This window comes from Salmo salar, chromosome 06, assembly GCF_965601325.2.
Source record: "Salmo salar chromosome 06, fSalSal1, whole genome shotgun sequence".
NCBI lineage: Eukaryota > Metazoa > Chordata > Actinopteri > Salmoniformes > Salmonidae > Salmo > Salmo salar.
The window spans coordinates 28,400,001-28,427,071 of NC_138296.1; the positions used below are offsets into that span (position 1 = coordinate 28,400,001).

Sequence of the window (27,071 nt, forward strand, 5' to 3'; positions counted from 1 at the left end):
CTATTCAACCCTAGAGTCCCTGCTACTAAACTCAAGTACCTTAGAATGACAGTATACTCTAGAGAAATACCCTGTGGGCTCAACACAACCTCTACCTAGTCACATGGTCAGGTAAAACAGCAAACAAGATGCCAACTGTTCAGAGTGAGGGGGAGAGTAGCAGACAGAACATCAAGGTAGTGGTAAATACCCTGTAGCCCCAGACTGAGTCTTCTCCTGGAACCCCAGAGCTGTGTTCTGATTAGCTAGCACCTATCACTCACTCACCCTCATGGATTTACAGGTATTTGGTCTAAGTATGGGTTAAAGACGGGTTTCCACCACAGTTCTTACGCCAGTCCATTCCTCTTAGATCCATGAGTGGGACTGAACTTAGATCAACTCAAATCAAATTCAATGTAAACTTTACTTAAAGTGGATTTTCAATTCCAAGACACTTGTGGATTAGGACAGGAAATAAGGTCATATCCCTCCCATCATGTGATTCTCTGTTCTCTGAGGGCCGTAGAGGACGACGCTGTGTGACCCAGATCCCATTAGTACACACACATACACACACACACACACACACACACACACACACACACACACACACACACACACACACACACACACACACACACACACACACACACACATGAACAAAAAGAGCTTCATACGTTACCGACAGTTGCTGCTGTATCAACACATCTCTCTTCCCTCCTCCTATGCTGTCATAGCAACGATATATAGGTGTTGGGAAACGTTGACAGCACAATCTGTCCTCAGCACAGAAGAATGGGATGAACAGAGTGATGCATAAAACATGGAGAGGAGAGAGAGAGAGACAGACAGAGAGAAGGGAGGGAGGGACAGAATAAACTATGACTTAGTCAATGATGATGAATGCCTGTTAACACCAATGCCTATGAGGAGGCACTCCCTACTTTGTGAAACACTACAGTCCACAATCTCACTGTAACACTGCATATCATATTATACCGCACTGTGAGTCTAACAGGACTTGGTTGTTATCTACAGTATATTCATGTTATAATTCAAGTATTTTGCCCCTGATGAAGATACACGTGCTGAGGCACAATCATATCTCTCTCCTGTCTTGAATCATGAAGTTTTTAGGCACAGTGGATGATATGGGAAAAAAACAGGCTCTCTTTTCTCAGTTTCCCTTCTTCTTCCCATGAGCACCTGAGATGGGATGTGCCATCTGGAGTGGCATGCCAAGAGCCATATAAATACTAGAGGTGTGTGTGTGTGTGTGTGTGTGTGTGTGTGTGTGTGTGTGTGTGTGTGTGTGTGTGTGTGTGTGTGTGTGTGTGTGTGTGTGTGTGTGTGTGTGTGTGTGTGTGTGTGTGTGTGTGTGTGTGTGTGTGTGTGTGTACTGTGCTGTGCTGTGCTGTCATGGGTGTGTGTGCAATATGCGCCTGTGCGCCAGGTTCATCCCACAAAGTAGAACTTCTGCACCAAAATTGAATTTAAAAGCCTGTTATATTTCATTATTGAAGTCTCCTTTAATATAGATGGAGAATTCAATCAAACTGATTTTTAATATGAGTAAAGGGTTGCTAAAGTGCCAAAATTCAGCATTTTGACATGTCCCTGAAATCAAATCAAACCAAGCTTTATTTATATCTCAAACAAGAATGCAACACAATGCGCTTCACAGGAAAAAACATACACAAAAAAAACGATGAAAATAAAATCTGAACAATGTACTGCACAACAAACATCAGAGGATAAAAGCACCCTGAGGTAAAGCAGAGCTAAAAAGGTGTGTTTTAAGATCTGTTTTAAATAAACTCAGCAAAAACAGAAACGTCCTCTCACTGTCAACTGCGTTTAATTTCAGCAAACTTAACATGTGTAAATATTTGTATGAACATAACAAGATTCAACAACTGAGACATAAACTGAACAAGTTCCACAGAGATGTGACTAACCGAAATGGAATAATGTGTCCCTGAACAAAGGGGGGTCAAAATCAAAAGTAACAGTCAGTATCTGGTGTGGCCACCAGCTGCATTAAGTACTGCAGTGCATCTCCTCCTCATGGACTGAACCAGATTTGCCAGTTCTTGCTGTGAGATGTTACCCCACTCTTCCACCAAGGAACCTGCAAGTTCCTGGACATTTCTGGGGGGAATGGCCCTAGCCATCAGCCTCCGATCCAACAGGTCCCAGATGTGCTCAATGGGATTGAGATCTGAGGTCTTCGCTGGCCATGGCAGAACACTGACATTCCTGTCTTGCAGGAAATCACGCACAGAACGAGCAGTATGGCTGGTGGCATTGTCATGCTGGAGGGTCATGTCAGGATGAGCCTGCAGGAAGGGTACCACATGAGGGAGGAGGATGTCTTCCACGACTCATCAGTGAAGAGCACTTTTTGCCAGTCCTGGCCATGGCAGAACACTGACATTCCTGTCTTGCAGGAAATCACGCACAGAACGAGCAGTATGGCTGGTGGCATTGTCATGCTGGAGGGTCATGTCAGGATGAGCCTGCAGGAAGGGTACCACATGAGGGAGGAGGATGTCTTCCACGACTCGTCAGTGAAGAGCACTTTTTGCCAGTCCTGTCTGGCCCAGCAGCGGTGGGTTTGTGCCCATAGGCGTCGTTGTTGCCGGTGATGTCTGGTGAGGACCTGCCTTACAACAGGCCTACAAGCCCTCATTCCAGCCTCTCTCAACCTATTGAGGACAGTCTGAGCACTGATGGAAGGATTGTGCGTTCCTGGTGTAACTCGGGCAGTTGTTGTTTCCATCCTGTACCTGTCCCGCAGGTGTGATGTTCGGATGTACCAATTCTGTGCAGGTGTTGCTACACGTGGTCTGTCACTGTGAGGACGATCAGCTCTCCGTCCTGTCTTCCTGTAGCGCTGTCTTAGGTGTCTCACAGTACGGACATTGCAATTTATTGCCCTGGCCACATCTGCAGTCCTCATGCCTCCTTGCAGCATGCCTAAGGCACGTTCAGCAGATGAGCAGGGATCCTGGGCATCTTTCTTTTGGTGTTTTTCAGAGTCAGTAGAAAGGCCTCTTTAGTGTAGCTTTCATAACTGTAACCTTAATTGCCTACCGTCTGTAAGCTGTTAGTGTCTTAACGACCGTTCCACAGGTGCAGGTTCATTAATTGTTTATGGTTCATTGAACAAGCATGGGAAACAGTGTTTAAACCCTTTACAATGAAGATATGTGAAGTTATTTGGATTTGCTACGGCTGGGGGCATAATAACTAAAGGCTGCCTCTCCATGCTTCTTGGTCCTAGTCCACCCTTTGTCACTTCTAGGAAGATTCTCCAAGTTTCACCATCATTGTAAAGCCCTAGTTATTTTGTTGCTTTGCCAATGTCATTTCTGGAGATCAATATTGATTTCATTTACGTCTGTCCCACATCTTAAGGTCAACCCTGTTACGTGAACTGAACTCTCGTTTTAATATGGTGAAACTATTCCTTTTTAAATATTTTATTCTAAAGAAACATTGAACATGTTTAGTGATGGAAACTGAGCGGGTCGAGCATAACACATCAACCCTGTTACTCCTAGATAGAAAGACTAGAAATAACACGTCAACCCTGTTACTCCTAGATAGAAAGACTAGAAATAACACGTCAACCCTGTTACTCCCAGATAGAAAGACTAGAAATAACACGTCAACCCTGTTACTCCCAGATAGAAAGACTAGAAATAACACGTCAACCCTGTTACTCCCAGATAGAAAGACTAGAAATAACACGTCAACCCTGTTACTCCTAGATAGAAAGACTAGAAATAACACGTCAACCCTGTTACTCCTAGATAGAAAGACTAGAAATAACACATCAACCCTGTTACTCCTAGATAGAAAGGCTAGAAACAACACGTCAACCCTGTTACTCCTAGATAGAAAGGCTAGAAATAACATGTCAACCCTGTTACTCCTAGATAGAAAGGCTAGAAACGTTTGCATTCAATTGCCACTAGTTCAATTGCCAATAGTTAACCCTGCTATGGTTCACCATGTTATGTTATTTAGCACTTAGGTAGGCACTTAAAAAACATGTTTTTTATAAAGTTGAACATGTGCTCTTTATGACAGAATGTTAAACTTTGGTGACCGAGTTACACTTCTCAAAAGGCACCAACCGCCTATGTACGTGTGTGTGAGCCCCTATGTGGCTATGCGTTCTCCCCCCTTACACAATGCGGGCGGTGTCTATTATTCATGTGTAAACCATGCATATTCTAGAAGAATAATTGCAGTAGCAGCGTCTCGTAACATCGAGGAATTCTTCTGGCGAAGCCCAGAGGTAAAGAAACCTGCTGCAGCAGAGAAGAGTGGAGCAACCAGAGGAGAGAGAGAGAGAGAGAGAGAGAGAGAGAGAGAGAGGAGAGTGAAAAAGAGAGAGAGAGGGCGAGAGAGAGAAAAAGAGAGACAGAGAGCGCACGAGAGAGAGAGAGAGAGAGAGAGAGAAAGAGGGAAGAGGGAGAGAGAGAGAGAGGGAAGAGGGGGAAGAGGGAGAGAGAGAGAGAGAGAGAGAGAGGGAAGAGGGAGAGAGAGATAAAGAGAGTGAGAGAGAGCGCACAAGAGAGAGAGAGAAATAGGGAGAGGTGGAAGAGGGAGGGAGAGAGAGAAATGGAGAGAGAGAGAGAGAGAGAGAGAGAGAGAGAGAGAGAGAGAGAAATGGAGAGAGAGAGAGAGAGAGAGAGAGAGAGAGAGAGAGAGAGAGAGAGAGAGAGAGAGAGAGAGAGAAAGAGGTACTGAAATTCTCTTCATTTCGGAATATGTTCTACTTATGAGTATTTCCTTGGTTATTGCATTACATCACACTACAACACTGTTGCTATTGATAGAAACTTACCCTGATCCATCACCTTTGGAGAGTTAATTCAATGCACTAAAATGCTGTATGTAAGTCATAGTAAACCATATTGGTCCATCTAACCTGGGAGACTTCAGGACAGGATATCCCGTTTCCCATTTCTCTAGACAGGTGACTGTAGGCCTGTAAGCTTTTTCACCTCAACACACACAGTACAGGGCAAGAGCAGACAACTCGGCTGAGTTAATACTTTATCTGTTCATATACAGACAGAAACACCAACAGACACACGCAAAAGGTCTGTGAGAAGACATATATCAGAAACCAAGTCCCCATTTGTAGCTGTACCACCGTTGAAAGTGCAAACAGTATGTTCGTGGAGCAGAGAGTAGAGAGCTCCCCTGTCCTCCCAAACGACCCATGGATCCACCCTCATAGTAGAGAGAACATTCACTCAAACTCCCTAACATTCCTCCATCTCAGGTCAACTACAAGAGGTCTACAGTTCTTCTCTCTGCATCACTCTGTACACCCACAGCCAATCCTCTATGACAGTTTGGTTCTGGGCCCTCTGGATGAATCAGAGAAACTAACTTGCAGGGATTTGAGAGAGAGAGAGAGAGAGAGAGAGAGAGAGAGAGAGAGAGAGAGAGAGAGAGAGAGAGAGGAAGAAGAGAGGAAGGAGAGAGAGAGGCCGTAACAGCATTCTGGTTTGTTGTTTTGTATTAACTAATAGATATTAGCAACGTCTATAAAAACAGCTGAAGGGCTCATAGCCTACTGTATGTCCCTCAAATTCAACTCAAAGCCAGTTCCACAGCTTTTTTTCATTCTTGGCCCCAGTGATGTACTGCGCCGTAAGCACTACCCTCTGTAGCGTCTTGCGGTCGGATGTCGAGCAGTTGCCATACCAAGTTGTGAATGTTAACCTGTTTAAAGGTTTTACTCACATCGGCTACAGAGAGCGTGATCACACAGTCGTCCGGAACAGCTGGTTCTCTCATGCATGGTTCAGTGTTGCTTGCCTCGAAGCGAGCATAGAAAGCATTTAGCTTGTCTGGTAGCCTCACGCCACTGGGCAGCACGCAGCTGAGATTCCCTTTGTAATCCGTGATAGTTTGCAAGCCCTGCCACATTCAACGAGTGTCAAAGCCAGTGTAGTAGGATACAATCTTAGTCCTGTATTGACGCTTTGCCTGTTTCATGGTTCGTCGGAGGGCGTAAAAGAGCCCGGATTAGTGTCCCGCTCGTTGAAAGCGGCAGCTCTAGCCTTGGGATATATGCATATGGTCACTGTGGGGACAACATTGTCGATGCACTTGTTAATAAAGCCGATGACTGATGTGGTAAACTCCTCAATGCCATCAGATGAATCCCGGAACATATTCCAGTATGTGCTAGCGAAACAGTCCTGTAGCTTAGCATCTGCTTCATCGGATCTGACCGTATTAAGTGTGCCAAAGGTACTTCCTGTTTGAGTTTTTGCTTGTAAGCAGGAATCAGGAGGATAGCGTTATGGTCAGATATGCCAAATGGAGGGGGAGGCAGAGCTTTGTACATGTCTCTGTGTGTGGAGAAAAGGTGATTTCATTTATTTTCCTCTAGTTGCACATGTTGGTAGGAATTAGCTCAAACGGATTTCAGTTTTCCTGCATTAAAGGCTCCGGCCACTAGGAGCGCCACCTCTGGATGAGCATTTTCTTGTTTGCTTATGGCCTTATACCACTCAATGAGTGCGGTCTTAGTGCCAGCATCGGTTTGTGGTGGTAAATGAACAGCAATGAAGAATGGAGATGAAAACTCTCTAGGTAAATAGTGTGGTCTACAGCTTATCATGAAGTATTCTAACTCAAATGTCCTTAATATTAGTGATTGAGCACAAGCTGTTGTTGACAAAGCTTGTGCTCATCTTATTGCCGATGGAAAACCCAGCCAAATGTATATTATCCATGTCGTCGTTCAGCCACGACTCAGTGAAACATAAGACATTACAGTTTTTAATGTCCCGTTGGTAGGATAGTCCCGAACGGAGCTCATCTAGTTTACTCTCCAGTGATTGCACGTTCGCCAGTAAAACTAAGGGGAAAGGCGGATTATCCACTCACTGACACAGTTTCGCCAGGCATCCGGCTCTTCGACCTCTGTGACAGTGTCTCCTCTTCATACGAATGACGGGGATTTGGGCCTGGTACAGGAAGAGCAGTATATTCTTTGCGTCCGACTCATTAATTTAAAAAAAAATCCTTGTCCAGTTCGAGGTGAGTAATCGCTGTTCTGATGTCCAGAATCTCTTTTTGGTCCTAGAAAACGATGGCGGAAACATTATGAACACCAAAAAATTAAAACAGCGCAAAAAACACACAAAATAGCACAATTGGTCAGGAGCCTGCAGAACGTCGGCTATCTCCTCCGGCGTCTTTCTTTAAGATAGACAGACAGATAGAGAGTGTGTGTGTGTGTGTGTGTGTGTGTGTGTGTGTGTGTGTGTGTGTGTGTGTGTGTGTGTGTGTGTGTGTGTGTGTGTGTGTGTGTGTGTGTGAGGGGAAACATTGCAGTCTAAGCCAACAGGTGGGTTTAGCTTTGAAGTACTGACCCCCATACAGAGGAGAGCTTTGGCTCTGAGAAAGAGGAACGAGGAGAGAAAGTCTATTTGCCTCAACCATTTTTCATTGGAAGAGCAAGGTCTGTGTTTGCCTCAGATGCGCTTTGCATGAAAAAGGAGTGTGGCTCTCCTACAAGAGAAGAGAGGAAGGAAACAGAGAAATGAAGAGAGATAGTAGGAGTGAGACGGAGCAAGTGTGCGAAAGAGGAGAGAGAGAGAAAGACAAAGACAGAGAGAGTAAGACAGATAAAGAAAGAAAGAGAGAGACAGAGAGTGAGAGAAAGAGAGGGAGAGGGAGAAAGCGAGAGGGAGAAAGCGAGAGGGAGAAAGAGAGATAGATAAATTGTCTTTCGACTGTCTCTATATTTTGCAGTTTATGTCATGTTGTATGTTCATCCTGCTTGCAAAATCAATTTCCCCATGGGATAGTAAAGTCTACCATGGTAAAGGGGAAGAGCGAGAGAAAAACAGATAGAGGGAGAGAGGGAAGCTGTAGAAAAGAGTCATCCCCCTCTCCCTCCCTCTCTTCTTCCTCTTGCTATGCTCACTGACCAGCATGCTAATGAGAATCTGGGGTGAGTCACGGGGCTGAGGTTTTGCTGTACTGTGCCTGCGCACACACAAAATAATACACGCATACATGCATTTCATGGGTACGCACGCTGCACATGCTGTACATGCATGCATGTGTACACAGTCCACACAAACACACACACGCACAGACACAAGAAGGAATTAACGCACTAGGTTGAGTCAGAGATGCTGAGGTCTGCTGTAGAACACTAATGTGTTATGTGGAGGCAGATAGCAGCAGCAGTTTGCCAATAAGGCCGTTGCTCTCTACAGTGACTCTACCACCACACACTCACAGAGCTGTGCTGAGATGTTGACAGGTTCTCCAAGGCTTGTTTATGTAGTGGGGGAGTGGACAGAAGGGTGTGTGTGGGGGAATGCAGGTCATTTGTCATAATTTAACTAAGATCACTTTAAAAACACCCTGCCACAGCATCTCACAGGCACACAGCACACACACACACACACACACACACACACACACACACACACACACACACACACACACACACACACACACACACACACACACACACACACACACACACACACACACACACACACACACACACACACAATCTTGTTTTTCTCTCTCTCTCTCCCTTTCCATCTCTGCTCCTCCTCGCTCTTTTTGCACTCCCCATTCCTGGCTCTTCACCACTCACCACTGTCGTGACGTTGTATTAGTTAATGTGACGACTGTTGCTCATCGAATGATTAAAGGTTTCTAACTGCGTGATTAAATGAATCAAGCAATTATTAACTCATTACCCTGGGGCACCATGGGAAAAATAGTTTTATTGAGTTTCTATTTCCCAAATGAACTCAAAGAATATCAGAATATCGATTTTACAACAGTCGCTAATGAATCAGTTTCCTCTACAGTCTCATTCTGAACGTCGCATAATCTGGGAATCTGCACAGACCCGGGTCCCACCAACATCGCATAATCCAGGAATCTGCACAGACCCGGGTCCCACCAACGTCGCATAATCCGGGAATCTGCACAGACCCGGGTCCCACCAATGAGTTTACCACACCAATTTTAGTTGATTATTTATTTACTAGAAAGCTAAAATGATGATAAAAGATACACATACACAAAACACAGTCTAGGCTATTGATTAGAACTTAGTATAACGGGCCAACACACTATGGCGCGTGTTACCCAAAATGGGGATTTAAAAGAGATAGAAAAAGAGAAAGTTCACGAGAGAAATATGCATTTGGGTTCATTTGTCAGCTATGCTTATTTAAACCCTAGCCTTGCCCCGAACTGCCGCTCTTATGGGTCAGAATATAATGATGTAATTAAGTGTTGGAGGTCTCAGATGGGGCGTCCCGCGTGGGTCGTTTAGGCTTCTCAATGACACACTTCTCCGGCGCAACTCTCTAGTTGTCCTCACGATGTCAGTGTCCTTTTGGCTTAGTGGTCTGATTCCTCGCCATTGCTCTGAAAGGGGTCTTCTGAGGACAGACAGCTCTGTAGCTCAGAGCTCACAGCGTAGGAATGAAACAGCGTAGATACCACGATTCGATGGGGGCCTCCACCAGGCCAGGTGTTCCGGCTTGAATTCACCCGCTTAGACACAGCTATTCATCCGTAGCTTGGGTAGAAATAGATTTCTTTGTCTTCAACCTTGTGTTGCGTTTTGGGTTTGTTGACTACTCAGACCTTAGCTGCAGCTCGGGTCACTTAGTCTGATATGTTAATTATTAACTCACATGTCTTATACCCTCGGGTCAGAAGTGGGCGTAACCGCCTTTAGGGCAATTCTCTGGGCGTACCAAGTTAAGAGGCTGAAGGTTTAGATTTAACTCCAATCCTATTTTAGACAACTAACATCACATTTCATCTTTACCAAAACATTCTCTTTGATTTGGACATTTTCCACACAACGTACAATGTATAAACATCAAGCATATACTAGGAAAACTATTAAAGTTACAATGTTTCCGTAATAACATCGTCCTTTAACCTTTAATAACCAGACAAAAATGACATTCATTTTCATATTCCATCTATCGTCATTGTGGCTGACGGAAACCATTGTTCCAAAGTCCCTTTATTGCATGTTTAATGTTCTGAGGCTGGTTCTCCATAGTGAGAGGGCAAAGGATTTTAGTCTGTTGCCTAAGATCCCTTCTCCTCTGGTGGGGATGAAATCTCTCTGCAGGATTGTGGTCATTGGTAACCTGAGCCGAGCAGGACAGTCATGACACCACATTATCTAATTTCCCTGTCCTCCTTCACTCTTATCACTCAACACCTATCTATCTCCCTCTCCTCTCCATATCCTCTGTCTATCGCCCTCCCTCTCCTCTCCAAATCCTCTCTGTCTATCTCCCTCTCCTCTCCATATCCTGTCTATCGCCCTCCCTCTCCTCTCCATATCCTCTCTGTCTATCTCCCTCTCCTCTCCGTCTCCCTCTCCATGTCTGTCTCGTCTCGTCTCCTCTCCTCTCCTCTCTTCTCCTCTCCTCTCCTCTCCTCTCCTCTCCTCTCCTCTCCTCTCCTCTCCTCTCCTCTCCTCTCCCTCCATATGTCTGCTTGTATGTCTGTCTGACTGACTGTCTCGCTCTCTCTTTCTCTCCATCTCTCAAATCTGTCTGTCAGTTGAAGTATTTTGTTGCTGATGTGTGCTGGTTATTAATTCTCCCTCAGTCTTTTTCTCTCCTCTCCCTCACCCTCTCTACTTCTTCCTCTCTCCCCCCTCTGTCTCTGTCAGCTGTGCTGACACACTGTAAAATCATTCCATTATGAGGCATCTACAAGCACTCAGGGGTTTTCTGAAACACACCATAAAATGTGAGCAAGTCTAGACTGTAGTGTATGCTAGCATTATGGGCGTAGACAATGCACTGATAACTAGGAGCTGAATGCTACGTTGGGATAGGCATATGTTGAATTTTCACACAAATCTCACATTGACATCAAATAAAATAAAATAAAAAATATTTATCACATGCTTTGTAAACAACAGATGGAGACTAACAGTGAAATGCTTACTTATGGGCCCTTCCCAACAATGCAGAGAGAAAAATATAAAAATAATAACACAAGGAATAAATACACATTGAGTAACGATAACTTGGCTATATACAGGTTACCAGTACCGAGTCGATGAGCCAGAATACGAGGTAATTACAGCTCAGCGTTCAACACCATAGTGCCTACAAAGCTCATCACTAAGCTAAGGACCCTGGGAGGGACTAAACACCTCCCTCTGCAACTGGATCCTGGACTTCCTGACGGGCCGCCCCCAGGTGGTAAGAGTAGGCAACAACACATCTGCAACGCTGATCCTCAAGGGTGCGTGCTCAGGGGTGCGTGCTTAGTCCCCTCCTGTACCTCCTGTTCACCCACGACTGTGTGACCAAGCACGACTCCAACACCACCATTAAGTTTGCTGATGACACAACATGGTAGGCCTGATCACTGACAACGATGAGACAGCCTATAGGGAGGAGGTCAGAGACCTGGCAGTGTGGTGCCAGGACAACAACCTCTCCCTCAATGTGAGCAAGACAAAGGAGATAATCGTGGTCTACAGGAAAAGGAGGGCCGAACAGGCCCACATTAACATCGATGGGGCTGTAGTGGAGCGGGTCGAGAGTTCCAAGTTCCTTGGTGCCCATATTAACAACAAACTATCATGGTCCAAACACACCAAGACAGTTGTCAAGAGGGCACAGCAACACCTTTTCCCCCTCAGGAGACAGGAGAAAATATTTGTCAAGGGTCCCCAGATCCTCAAAAAGTTCTACAGCTGCACCATCGAGAGCATCCTGACCGATTGCATCACTGCCTGGTATGGCAACTGCTCGGCATCTGACCGTGAGGGTAGTGTGTACGGCCCAATACATCACTGGAACCAAGCTTCCTGCCATCCAGGACCTATATTAGGCAATATCACCCAAGTCATAGACTGTTCTCTCTGCTACCGCACGGCAAGCGGTACCGGAGTGCCAAGTCTGGGTCCAAAAGGCTTCTTAACAGCTTCTACCCCCAAGCTATAAGACAGCTGAACAATTAATCAAATAGCCACCCAGACTATTGACATTGACCCCCCCCCCCCCATTTGTTTTTACACTGCTGCTATTTTATTATTTAAAGTGACTATGCATAGTCACTTTACCCCTACCTACATGTACAAATTACCTCGACTAACCTGTTACCCCGCACATTGATTCGGTACTGGTACCCCCTGTATATAGCCTCGATATTGGAATGGAATTTTGTGTTACTTTTAATATAATGTTTTACTTTAGGGAACTGCATTGTTGGTTAAGGGCTTGTAAGTAAGCATTTCACGGTAAGGTCTGTTGTATTCGGCGCATGTGACAAATAAAATGTGATTTGATTTGACAAATGTACATATAGGTAGGGATAAAGTGACTAGGCAAGAGGATATATAAACAGTAGCAGCAGTGGACTATGCATTCAGAAATTATTCGCTTTTCCCACATTTTGTTAAGCTACAGCATTCTAAAATGGATTCAATAGATTTTTTTCTCATCAATCTACACACAATATCCCATAATGACGAAGCAAAAATAGGATTTTGGAATTTTTTGCAAATGTATTAAACATAAAAAACTAAAAAGATTTGGCATGGGTCCTGAGATCCTCAAAAGGTTCTACAGCTGCAACATCGAGAGCATCCTGACTGGTTGCATCACTGCCTGGTATGGTAATTGCCCGGCTTCTGACCGCAAGGCACTTCAGAGGGTAGTGCGTACGGCCTAGTACATCACTGGGGCTAAGCTGCCTGCCATCCAGGACCTCTACACCAGGCAGTGTCAGAGGAAGGCCCTAAAAATTGTCAAAGACCCCAGCCACCCCAGTCCTAGACTGTTCTCTCTGCTACCGCATGGCAAGCGGTACCGGAGTGCCAAGTCTAGGACAAAAAGGCTTCTCAACAGTTTTTACCCCCAAGTCATAAGACTCCTGAACAGGTAATCAAATGGCTACCCGGACTATTTGCATTGTGTGCCCCCCCCCAACCCCTCTTTTACGCTGCTGCTACTCTCTGTTTATCATATATGCATAGTCACTTTAACTATACATTCATGTACATACTACCTCAATTGGTCCGACCAACCAGTGCCCCCGCACATTGGCTAACGGGGCTATCTGCATTGTGTCCCGCCACCCACCAACTCCTCTTTTACACTACTGCTACTCTCTGTTCATCATATATGCATAGTCACTTTAACCATATCTACATGTACATACTACCTCAATCAGCCTGACTAACCGGTGTCTGTATGTAGCCTCGCTACTTTTATAGCCTCGCTATTGTATATAGCCTGTCTTTTTACTGTTTTATTTCTTTACTTACCTATTGTTCACCTAACACCTTTTTTGCACTATTGGTTAGAGCCTGTAAGTAAGCATTTCACTGTAAGGTCTACACCTGTTGTATTCGGCGCACATGACAAATAAACTTTAATGTGATTTGACTGTGGACTATGTTAATTCTTTAGTGATGTTGACACCGAGGAACTTGAAGCTCTCGACCCACTCCACTACAGCCCTGTCGATGTGGATGAGGTTGTGCTCAGCCCTCCATTTCCTGTAATCCACGATCAGCTCCTTTATCTTGCTGACGTGGAGGGAGAGGTTGTTGTCCTTGACATACAGATCCCTGACAAACCGAAATGGACCACCCACACAGACAGTGTGGTGAAGAAGGCGCAACAGAGCCTCTTCAACCTCAGGAGGCTAAAGAAATTTGAAATCACCGAAAACCCTTACAAACTTTTACAGATGCCCAATTGAAAGCATCCTGTTGGGCTGTATCACCGCCTGGTACGGCAACTGCACCGCCCGCAACCGCAGGGCTCTACAGAGGGTAGTACGTTGTGCCCAACGCATCACCGGGGGCAAACTACCTGCCCTCCAAGGCCAAAAAGATCATCAAGGACATCAACCACCCGAGTCACTGCCTTTTCACCCCGATATCATCCAGAAGGAGAGGTCAGTACAGGCGCATCAAAGCTGGGACCGAGAGACTGAAAAACAGCTTCTGTCTCAAGGCCATCAGATTATTAAACAGCCAACACCAGCACATTAGATGCTGCTGCCTATAGGCATAGACTAGAAATCACTGGCCACTTTAAGGAATGGAACACTAGTCACTTTAATAATGTTTATATATCTGGCATTACTCATCTCATGTGTATATACTGTTTTCAATACTTTTCTACGGTATCTCATTCACTTAATAATGTTTACTTAACTTGCATTACTCATCTCATATGTATATACTGTATTCTATACTATTCTACTGTATCTTAGTCCGTTCCACTCTGACATCGTCCATATGTATATAATCTCAATTCATTCCTACTTAGATTTGTGTGTATTGGGTATATGTTGTGTAATTTGTTAGATGTTAGATATTACTGCACTGTCGGAGCTAGTAGCACAAGCATTTTGCTACACCCGCAATAACATCTGCAAATCACGTGTACAGTAGGTGACCAATAAAATTTGATTTGATTTGACATTGCCAGGTGACTGACCTCCTCTCTACAGGTGGTCTCATCATCGTCTGCGATCAGGCCTACCACCATTGTGTCGTCAGCAAACTTAATGATGGTGTTCGTGCGCGTTCACGCAGTCGTGGGTGAAAATGGAGTACAGGAAGGGAATAAACACTCACCCCAGAGGGGCCCTCGTGTTGAGGGTGAGCATGGCGGATGTATTGTTGCCTACCCTCAATACCTGGGGGCGGCTCGTCAGGAATTCCAGGATCCAGTTGCAGAGGGAGGTGTTCAGTCATAGGGTCGTGAGCTTAGTGATGAGCTTGGAGGGCATTATGGTGTTGAATGCTAAGCTGTAGTCAACAAACAGCATTCTCACATAGCTGTTCCTCTTATCCAGGTGGAGGAGGGCAGTGTAGAGTGCATTAGAGATTGCATCATCTGTGGATCTGTTGGGGCGGTATGCGAATTGGAGAGGAGAGAGAGTTGGAGAGAGAGATCCCACAGTGTCTGGGATGATGGTGTTGATGTGAGCCATGACCAGCCTTTCAAAGCATTTCATGGATACAGATGTGAGTGCTATGGGGCTATAGTCATTTAGACAGGTTACCTTGGCATTCTTGGGCACAGGGACAATGGTGGTCTGCTTGACATGTAAGTATTACAGACTGGGTCAGGGAGAGGTTGAAAATGTCAGTGAAGACACCCGCCTGCTGGACAGCGCATACTCTGAGTATGCATCCTCGTCATCCATCTGGCCCGTGGCCTTGTGAATGTTAACCTGTTTAAAGGTTTTCCATCGGCTACGGAGAGTGAGATCATCCAGAACTGCTGGTGCTCTCATGCATGGTTCAGTGTTTCTTGTCTCAAAGCATGATATAGAAGGCATTTAGCTCATCTGGTTTGCCCGCGTCACTGGACAGCTCGTGGCTGGGTTTCCCTTTGTAATCTATGGTAGTGTGCAAGCCCTGCCACCTCCGACAAGCGCCAGATCCGGCGTTGTAGGATTCGATCTTAGTCCTGTATTGACACTTTGCCTGTTTAATGGCTCGTCAGAGGTTATAGCAGGATTTCTTATTAGTGTCCCGATTATAAGTGTCCTGCTCCTTGAAAGTGCAGATGTTGCCTGTATTCCATGTCTTTTCATTCGGATATGTACGTAAGGTCACTGTGGGATTTTGGCAAAAGTCATGAGTGACGTGCATATCTCAAGATAGCAAGTGCAAACCAGCAACATGGGTCAAAACCATCAACAAAATGTCAGGAAAGTAAAAGGAAAGGAATAAACCTTGAGGGACCAGACTATTGTTGGCCAGGGAGAAGTTCAGGGTACCTACAGCCATCTTCTCTATCCTACCTCAGCAGTTTAATTCTGCAGCTATAGCGCTTGATTCAGTTCACAAGGCATTAGAACAAAAATAACATTCAATGACACCATGGATGCCCAAGTAGCTGGTTTAGACAATCATATATTCAGCTCAAAAGAGTTGGAACAGTTCTTCGCTATTCTGCCGCTGTTCAATGTATTCAATACAAAGCAGATGGTGTGAAGTTGATGAAAAACAGAAGTGAGCATGCGCACACACACACGCACACGCACACACACACACACACACACACACACACACACACACACACACACACACACACACACACACACACACACACACACACACACACACACACAGAGAATGGATTAAGTGCCTCAAGGTTTCTGTCTTCATCTCTCCATATTTGATACTTGAATCACATTCCTCTATGAAACATGAAGTACTTTATAAAAAGATAGTGTCATGCCCTGATCTGTTCCACCTGTACTTGTGATTGTCTCCACCCCCTCCAAGTGTCACTTATTTTCCCCAGTGTATTTATCCCTGTGTTTCCTGTCTCTCTGTGCCAGTTCGTCTGGTATGTTTCCAAGTCAACCAGCGCTTTTCCCGTTCTCCTGCTTTTTGCATTCTCCTTTTTCTAGTCCTCCTGGTTTTGACCCTTGCCTGTTTCTGGACTTTGTACCCGCCTGCCTGACTATTCTGCCTGCCTTGACCACGAGCCTGTCTGCCATTCTGTACCTCCTGGACCCTGATCTGGTTTTGACATTTTGCATGTCCACAACCATTCTCTTGCAAACCTCTTTGGATTAATAAACAAGACTCCAACCATCTACCTCCTGTGTCTGCATTTGGGTCTCGCCTTGTGCCTTGATAGATAGCACATCTACATTACTTAATCTACCAGGCATTTATAAACCACTAACAACTTATACATCTCTCAAGTCATTTCAGCTCCATCACGACTGACAGTATAGATCTGACAATTTCAAAGAATCTTTAAGAAACCAATGTATAACCACTGACATTCGGCGATAATAAAATCCTAACTTCTACTTAAGTCAAATGTTCACTTAGTCATGTATTGATGTTAATGGTAGTTAAGTGCAACTTAAATTTGACCAAGGTGGAAGTAGGATTCGCCCCAAAGGGCTGTAAATGGAAAGTAGCTGTGAGAATGAACCTACAGTATGTTTGGATGCAGACAGAGTGCTGTAGCTGAGATGTGAGGGCAGCAAGTGAGTCAGTAATAATAATGGATATGGTGTATTACTGTCTGACTGACTAGAGATGGAGCCCAGGCAATGCTGCTCATCCAGCCCCCAGCTATACGCTCAATACCACAACACGACCAAGGTCAAAAATAACCCCAGGTTCATTAGAACAACGCAGAGACATGGACGTAAGACCACATACGCAAAAACATATGGCACACACACTCTGAATGCACGGAATGAATACATGGAATACAATCAGGGAACACACGCACGCTGTTCTGCTCCACTTCACCGGTGGGCGGAGCTACAGCTCTGATAATATGAACTTCTATCTACTATGATAACTACTGTTTCTCCTCAGCCTCTCTTACACACACACTCCTGAACCCTCTCTCTGTCCATGATGCTCTCTCTCTCTGTCCATGATGCTCTCTCTCTCTGTCCATGATGCTCTCTCTCTCTGTCCATGATGCTCTCTCTCTCTGTCCATGATGCTCCCTCTCCCTCTGTCCATGATGCTCTCTCTCTCTGTCCATGATGCTCTCTCTCTCTTTCTCTCTGTCCATGATGCTCTCTCTCTCTCTCTGTCCATGATGCTCCCTCTCTCTCTGTTCATGATGCTCCCTCTCTCTGTCCATGATGCTCTCTCTCTCTGTCCATGATGCTCTCTCTCTCTGTCCATGATGCTCTCTCTCTCTGTCCATGATGCTCTCTCTCTCTGTCCATGATGCTCCCTCTCCCTCTGTCCATGATGCTCTCTCTCTCTGTCCATGATGCTCTCTCTCTCTCTCTCTGTCCATGATGCTCCCTCTCTCTGTTCATGATGCTCCCTCTCTCTGTCCACGATGCTCTCTCTCTCTGTCCATGATGCTCTCTCTCTGTCCATGATGCTCTCTCTCTCTGTCCATGATGCTCCCTCTCACTCTCTCTCTCTGTCCATGATGCTCTCTCTCTCTGTCCATGATGCTCTCTCTCTCTGTCCACGATGCTCCCTCTCTCTGTCCATGATGCTCTCTCTCTCTGTCCATGATGCTCTCTCTCTCTGTCCATGATGCTCCCTCTCGCTCTCTCTCTCTGTCCATGATGCTCTCTCTCTCTGTCCATGATGCTCTCTCTCTCTGTCCATGATGCTCTCTCTCTCTGTCCATGATGCTCCCTCTCGCTCTCTCTCTGTCCATGATGCTCTCTCTCTCTGTCCACGATGCTCCCTCTCTCTGTCCATGATGCTCTCTCTCTCTGTCCATGATGCTCTCTCTCTCTGTCCATGATGCTCCCTCTCTCTCTCTCTCTCTGTCCATGATGCTCTCTCTCTCTGTCCACGATGCTCCCTCTCTCTGTCCATGATGCTCTCTCTCTCTGTCCATGATGCTCTCTCTCTCTGTCCATGATGCTCTCTCTTTGTCCATGATGCTCTCTCTCTCTCTCTGTCCATGATGCTCTCTCTCTCTCTCTGTCCATGATGCTCCCTCTCTCTCTGTTCATGATTCTCCCTCTCTCTGTCCACGATGCTCTCTCTCGCTGTCCATGATGCTCTCTCTCTGTCCATGATGCTCTCTCGCTCTGTCCATGATGCTCCCTCTCGCTCTCTCTCTGTCCATGATGCTCTCTCTCTCTGTCCACGATGCTCCCTCTCTCTATCCATGATGCTCTCTCTCTCTGTCCATGATGCTTTCTCTCTCTGTCCATGATGCTCCCTCTCGCTCTCTCTCTCTGTCCATGATGCTCTCTCTCTCTGTCCATGATGCTCTCTCCCTCTCTCTGTCCATGATGCTCTCTCTCTCTCTGTCCATGATGCTCTCTCTCTATGTCCATGATGCTCTCTCTCTCTGTCCATGATGCTCTCTCTCGCTCTCTGTCTCTCTGTCCATGATGCTCTCTCTCTCTCTCTCTGTTCATGATGCTCTCTCTCTCTGTCCATGATGCTCTCTCTCTCTGTCCATGATGCTCTCTCCCTCTCTCTGTCCATGATGCTCTCTCTCTCTCTGTCCATGATGCTCTCTCTCTATGTCCATGATGCTCTCTCTCTCTGTCTATGATGCTCTCTCTCGCTCTCTGTCTCTCTGTCCATGATGCTCTCTCTCTCTCCGTCCATGATGCTCTCTCTCTCTGTCCATGATGCTCCCTCTCTCTCTGTCCATGATGCTCCCTCTCTCTGTCCATGATGCTCTCTCTCTGTCCACGATGCTCCCTCTCTCTCTGTCCACGATGCTCCCTCTCTCTGTCCATGATGCTCCCTCTCTCTGTCCATGATGCTCTCTCTCTATCCACGATGCTCCCTCTCTCTCTGTCCACGATGCTCCCTCTCTCTGTCCATGATGCTCTCTCTCTCTGTCCATGATGCTCTCTCTCTCTGTCCACGATGCTCCCTCTCTCTCTTTGTCACTAATGTTCTCTCTCTCGCTCTCACTCTCTCTGATTCTCCCTTTCTCCCTGTCCCTGATGATCCCTCTCTCTCTCTCTCTGTCCCTGATGATTCCTCTCTCTCTGTCCCTGATGATCACTCTCTCTCTGTCCCTGATGATCCCTCTCTCTCTCTGTCCCTGAAGATCCCTCTCTCTCTGTCCCTGATGATCCCTCTCTCTCTGTCCCTGATGATCCCTCTCTCTCTGTCCCTGATGATCCCTCTCTCTGTCCCTGATGATCCCTCTCTCTCTTTGTCCCTGATGCTCCCTCTCTCTCTCTCTCTCTCTCTCTCTCTCTGATTCTCCCTTTCTCTCTGTCCCTGATGATCCCTCTCTCTCTCTCTTTGTCCCTGATGCTCCCTCTCTCTCCCTCTTTGTCCCTGATGCTCCCTCTCTCTCCCTCTCTGTCCCTGATTCTCCCTCTCTCTCTTTGTCCCTGTTGCTCCCTCTCTCTCTCTCTGTGTCCCTCACTCCCTGTATTTCTCTTCTCCCTGTCTCTCTCTCTCTATTCTAATTGTGACAGCGTGATTAATGACATTCTCTGAGGAGAGCCGCGGTTGAAGGACATTGGTCCCTAGATGATTCTGGGAGGATTTTGGGGATATGTGTGCCATGTGTGGCATCGGAATAGGCTAGGGTTAGCCCCGATCTGGGCCATCTCTCTCTCTTTCTCTCTTACCCTCTCTCCCTCTCTCTCTCCTCATCCTCTTTTCATTTACTTTTCTTTTGACACTATATTCTGTCCTTCAGTGACCTTCCCAAGCTGCACTCTTCTCTGCCTCTCTTTCTCAGTCCTCTGGTATTTCCTTCACCAGATGTTGACATTTCTGCCTGTCAACCTTTCCTCCACATTCCTTTCACTCTGTCTCTCTGTCACTTCTGCTCTTTCCTTTCCATCACTCTATCTTTCTCCTTTATTCTACCTGTTTGGCTGTGTTGTTTACATAGTCAAGTTTCTGTCCTCGTTCACTCAAAAATAGTTTGGAAAGATGTCATTGGTCTAGATCAGCCTTTCTTGGGTCGCAACACAAAATGGGTCGCGTACCGGTTAATGGTGGGTAGCAACGTGTCAGAGTAAATATATAATTATTTCATTCATTACTGGAATTGATTTGGCCAAGTGAAACTGCGCTCACTGTTCAGTGCGCTCTCTGCTTAGCAGCGGTCTCTGCTCAGTTTGGCTGCTGCGCGATTGGGAGAGTGAGATGCTCGTGTGCTTCGCGGTTTACCTAATCTTTTTTCTGTGGTTTTCTTGAAGATCACTGCAGCACTGTTGTTCAGCAGCAGATGATAACCTGTCAGCCACTGACTTGTCATTCCCACTCGCCATCACTCACCACTGTCATCGAATGGACTCAAGCTAGCCACAAGTTCTGACTGAGCTCAATCGTCATGAAGCACAAATACAGTGATGAGGTTTCATACAAACTTTGAGAAATAATGATGAGCGCCCTCAATGTGTTTTGTGTGGGGAAGTGCTAAGTCATGAGTCTCTCAAAACGAACAAATTAATCAAATGACACATCCTGACCAAACATACACAGCTTGATGGAAAACCCAGGGAGTTCTTTCAGAACAGGCAGAATGCTTCAGGAAACAGTGCTTCGACAGTGGAAGAGTAAGTCAGCTAGCAAGGGATTGTTGTCATTTTATAACAGGTGATGGATGATAAGCAGAAATAAGGGAGTACTATCTCTCATAGTAGTAGATGTGAGTTTCTCTTTCAAACAACAACCTTGTCACACCCTGATTTGTTTCACCTGTCCTTGTGCTTGTCTCCACCCCCTGCAGGTGTCGCCCATCTTTCCCATTATCCCCTGGGTACTTATACCTGTGTTCTCTGTTTGTCTGTTGCCAGTTTGCCTTGTTTGTCAAGTCAACCAGCGTTCGGTGGCGGCTCTGGTGCGGGACGAAATACCCACTCATCCCGCGGATCCTCCAGCATCGGGGGTGGCTCTGGTGCGGGACGAAGAACCCGCTCCACTCGTGGATTCACCCTTTTTGGGGGTGGCTCTGGTGCGGGCCGAAGAACCCGCTCATCCCGCGGATCCAGCCATGGACCCAGGCTAGACGCCGTGTCAGGACTGGACATCGGCGCAGGGGAAAGCTCCCACCATGGAGCGGGACTGGACGTTGTGCCTGGACTGGGTACCAACGCAGAAGAAGACTCTGGCCTTGGAGCTGGACTGGACGCCGTGCTTAGACTGGGCATCGGCGCAGGGGAACGCTCCGACCATGGAGCTGGAGGTTCCGGACCGTTGACCGTCTCAGGAGGTTCCGGACCGTGGACCGTCTCAGGAGGTTCCGGACTGTAGGCCGTCTCAGGAGGTTCCGGACTGTAGCCCGTCTCTGGAGGTTCCGGACTGTGAAACGTCGTTGGAGGTTCCGGACTGTGAAACATCGCCGGAAGCTCTGGACTGGAAACTGTCGCCGGAAGCTCTGGACTGGAAACTGTCGCCGGAAGCTCTGGACTGGAAACTGTCGCCGGAAGCTCTGGACTGGGTACTGTCGCCGGAAGCTCTGGACTGGGTACTGTCTCCGGAAGCTCTGGACTGGAAAGGCGCACTGGAGGCCTGGTGCGTGGAGCTGGAACAGGACGCACTGGGCTATGAAGGCGCACTGGAGATCTGGAGCGTAGAGCTGGTACAACGTGTCCTGGACAGAAGACCACCTTCGCACGGCAAGTGCAGGACGTACACAGGATGTACTGGGCTGTGAAGGCGCACTGGAGACCTGGTGCGTATAGCCGGCACAGGAGGCACCAGACTAGCGACACGCACTTCAGGGCGAGTGCGGGGAGCAGGTACAGGACGTACCTGACTGGGAACACGCACTTCTGGGAGAGTGCGAGGAGCAGGCACATGACGTACTGGACTGGAGAGGCGCCCTTGAGGCCAGGAGGTTGCACCAGGTTGCACCAGACTGCTAACCGGATCCTCTGGCCGGATGTTGAGCAGAACACACTTGCACAACATCTCTCTCATTTCACTCTCTCCCAACTTCGCCATTGCCTCCCTGACAGTCTCTGGCTCCTTCCTCTGCTCAGTCGCTAGCTCCATGTGCCCCCCCCAAAAAAAACGTAGGGTTGTCCTTCGACCTGGTGAACCCGTTGCTTGGTCCTGGTTTGATGGGATATTCTGTCACGTTCGTCGTAATTATGATGGTTGGACCAAGGCGCAGCGAATGTTGAGTTCCACATTATTTATTAGAAATTTAAACTAAGCAAAGACAAAAAACAAATAAACAATAAACTAACAACGAACCGTGACTACAGAGGTGCAACATGCACTACTCAAAACATAAAGAATATCCCATAACCCACAGGTGGAAAAATGCTACTTAAGTATGATCCCCAATTAGAGACAACGATAACCAGCTGCCTCTAATTGGGAATCATACAAATCACCAACATAGAAAAATGAACCTAGAACCCCACATAGAAAATATAAACTAGAACAACCCCCCAGTCACGCCCTGACCTACTCTACCATAGAAAATAAAAGATTTCTATGGTCAGGACGTGACAGCAGTAGATGTTCTGATCCAGTTTGGCACCATTTACCTATGCGAGTCAGGGTTCTCAACTCTGGCATACTTAAAAAACAAGTACAGAAACAGACTGAATGCTGAGCATGACCTCAGTGTTACACCTGAGCCCAGAATAGACATGCTTGTTGAAAACTTGAACCTGTGTGATTTGAGCAATCAGTTTATTGCAGTACAAAATAAAACATATTTATTGTATTTTAACAGCTACAGTTCCAACCTAGACTTTTCAACAATACTTTATACAGTAAGATGTACAGTAGGCCTGATCATTTTTCATCTGTACTGTTACTAGGGTTTCACTATAAGAAACGGTGTTCTGTTATGCATCTGTGTGATGTGATCAATCAGTTTATTCCAGTTCAGAATGAAAATGATTTATTGTATTTTAACAGCAACAGTTCCAACCTAGGCAGATTTTTTTATGGGGAGAAATAAACATGAATAGCTATCTATATGGGTATTTATGCAACGGCTGTTGCAGGGAGTAGACCAAGGCACAGCGTGTTGAGTGCTCATCATGTATTTATTGTACTGAGAACACATAAACAAAGAAACAAACACCGACAGCCAAACAGTCCTGTCAGGTTAGCAACACTAAACAGAAATGAACCACCCACAAAACCCAAAGGAAAACAGGCTGCCTAAGTATGGCTCCCAATCAGAGACAACGATATACAGCTGTCCCTGATTGAGAACCATACCCGGCCAAAACAAAGAAATACAAAACATAGAAAAAAGGACGTAGAATGCCCACCCTAGTCACACCCTGGCCTAACCAAAATAGAGAACAAAACCCTCTCTATGGCCAGGGCGTGACAATTGAATTTCATTGTTCTTTGTTTTTCTCTATATTGCATTTGTTTTAGGCATAAGGGCAATGAAATGTACCAATATTTACATATACAGTAGTTGCGTGTTTTCATAAGCTTGGGTCCCAGGAAAACACAGAATTTCTCATTTGGGTCCCAGGAAAACACAGAATTTCTCATTTTGGTGCCAGGCTGAAAAATAACCCCTGGTCTAGATTTGTTGTTCCCACCTCTTTTCTTTTTGAGTGAACACACACCTTTGGAAATCTCAACACTTTTGAATGTATATTAACATTGCAATGGACTCTATCCTGCATTTGTGATACTTAAAGCAGCCCTTTAAGGAGTTCCATTTTGGCATTCTTTGCAACCATTTCTTACCACTGAGAAATACAGTACTCAGTTCAGTCACATTCATATTCACAACACACTGAAAAGCATCAACAGCATTATACTGTATGGTGTATAGGGAGCATTCTAATTCAATAAATATGCAACAGCTATATTTGCTGCATGTGTGTGTGTATTCCCTTGATTCCATACTACCATAGTTTTGTTTCTTTGACTACGGTAACTAACCTTCTGCAATGATCACTATCTAGGCCACTAACTAGCTGCAGGCAGAGAGAGAAAGAGAAGAAGAAAGGAAAAGAGAGAGAGAGGGGAACAAGTGGAGACGAAAGGAGAGAGATGGTGAGGAAGGAGAAGAAGGAAGAAGAAGGATGGAGAGGAAGGGAAAGCGAGAGAAAGGAAAACAATGGGAGGGATGGAGAAAGAGAGTGGGATAGAGGGAGGGATGGAGTGAGAAAGGTAGAGGGAGAGAGAGAGAGAGAGAGAGAGATCAAAATATACCTGTATTCCTCTTATTTACTGACTGTAGTCTTTCTAACACAAGAGCTTATAAAGAGGGTATTACATCGTAAGAATATGGTCATTCAGCAGACACTACTGAACTACAGTTGCACACACACACACACACACACACACACACACACACACACACACACACACACACACACACACACACACACACACACACACACACACACACACTGAATCCATCCTGGAAATTTAACTCACAACCGTAGCATTGCCAGTACCATGCTCCCAACACCTGATCCATCATAGAAATAGGTGATATTACATGTCATTAAAGGATTAAAACATCTGTACACAGTTGTTCTACAACTGTGTATTTCAGTATTTATTCGTTTTTCTGGAACATTCTCTGATTTATCAGTCCTAAGTAGGCCAAAGTGGGCATGGGGTGAAGCGAGGGTGGGAGAGAGAGCGGAAGGAAGAAAGACAGGGGTTTGAAAACAGAGAGAAAATAGTAATAAAGGAAGGAAAGAGGGTGATGTGAGAAGAAAGAGGGATCAAGAAAGATCCAGTTATAAAAGGATACCTTGACAGTGGTGCCTTCCTCTATAGAGAGAGAGAGGAAGAATAAAAGAGAGCCGAACTGTCAGGGCCTGATACAATAAACAGCAAGCGAGGGAGATGAGGGAGGAGGAGAGGAGAGAACCCCCAGACGTAAGGGGGCAGAAAGAAAAGGAGGGAGGGAGGGGTGGGTGAGTGGGTGGGTGGGGGGCTCAGCCGTTGATGGGGAGCAGAGAGTGACAGAGAGAATATAGGGAAAGATAAAAGAGCGACAAAGAGGAAAAGAGGGAGAGATAAAACTGAGGGCTTTTCTCATATTTCCTTGATAAAAAAATACAGAGGTTCGTCTGTTTCATTCTCATTTACACCTCAGAGAGAGACAGAGACAGAGAGAGAGAGAGAGAGAGAGAGAGAGAGAGAGAGAGAGAGAGAGAGAGAGAGAGAGAGAGAGAGAGAGAGAGAGAGAGAGAGAGAGAGAGAGAGAGAGAGCAACAGAGACAGAGACAGAGAGGAGTAGAAAATGAAAGCGAGGAACAACATCAATATCAGGACCAGGTTATTGTTTTTCAGGGGAGTAATTGACTGGGCGACATGGTATTTAGATTCATTACACCAGTGAGACAGTTCACAAACAACAGACTGTGTTCATGTAAAGTGTTCCATTTAAACAGAATTTCTAAAGTAAAAAGACGGAATAACAAAAGACTGGTTTAAAAACGCCAGAAAACTGTTTTAAAAAGCCAAAAGACTGGTTTAAAAACGCCAGAAAACTGGTTTAAAAAACCAAAAGACTGGTTTAAAAACACCAGAAAACTGGTTTAAAAAAACAAAAGACTGGTTTAAAAACACCAGAAAACTGGTTTAAAAAAAAACAAAAGACTGGTTTAGTAGCTCTGTGGTTTAAAATCTCGCTGAAAGACTCAAGAGACTTCATTCAGAATTCCAAAAGCAGCTATTGGGGACGGTTGAGGTGAATTATCCTCTTTGACGTTAAAGACCATGAGACACACTCAAATTGGCCACAGTAAGGCCAAGACATCAAACCGTGATACTGCACACACACACACACACACACACACACACACACACACACACACACACACACACACACACACACACACACACACACACACACACACACACACACACACACACACACACACACACACACACCTCTCTCTCAGCACAACCTAGCATGAATCAACCCTTTAGATTTACCTATTTGTCTCTGACCATTAGCCAGGCTGCCTCTTCAACCCACCTTGTCATTTAGTAAGAGTCACACTATTATGCTGACCCCATGTGTTTGGCTCACTTTCCAGTGGGTACAGCTGTGCAGATGTTCACTCTGTCTTTGCTACACACAAATGATTTCTAGCATAATTTGGATGGGGCATGGCACACACACACACACACACACACACACACACACACACACACACACACACACACACACACACACACACACACACACACACACACACACAAACAAACACACACTTATACACCTAGACCTCCACCCACACAGAACAGGGTAGCACTGCTGACCCTTAAATGTACATGGAGAGCTAACATTAATAATATGCATGTCAATCTCTCATGGCTTAAAGGGGAGGAGAGATTGACTTTATCTCTACTTGTTTTTGTAAGAAGTGTTGACATGCTGAATGCACCGAGGTGTCTTTTTAAACTACTGGCACACAGCTCAGACACCCATGCATACCCCACAAGACATGCCACCAGAGGTCTCTTCACAATCCCCAAGTCCAGAACAGACTATGGGAGACACAGAGTACTACATAGAGCCATTTCTATATGGAACTCTATTCCACATCAGGTAACTGATGCAAGCAGTAGAATCAGATTTTAAAAACAGATAAAAATACACCTTATGGAACAGCAGGGACGGTGAAGA

General features: G+C 45.8%; 1 protein-coding gene across 2 annotated transcripts in view; it reads right to left on the minus strand.

Annotated features, from left to right (window-relative positions):
• LOC106606807 (protein phosphatase 1 regulatory subunit 29) overlaps positions 1 to 27,071 on the minus strand; it is a 129,244-nt gene that overhangs the window by 22,217 nt on the left and 79,956 nt on the right. Inside the window, exon 3 of one of the 2 annotated variants that reach the window (XM_082976406.1) lies at positions 665 to 758. The exons of the other annotated variant lie outside the window; for it this stretch is intronic. The gene's annotated coding sequence lies outside the window, so the exon portion shown is untranslated. The remainder of the gene's footprint in view (positions 1 to 664; positions 759 to 27,071) is intronic. 2 annotated transcript variants of the gene reach the window in all.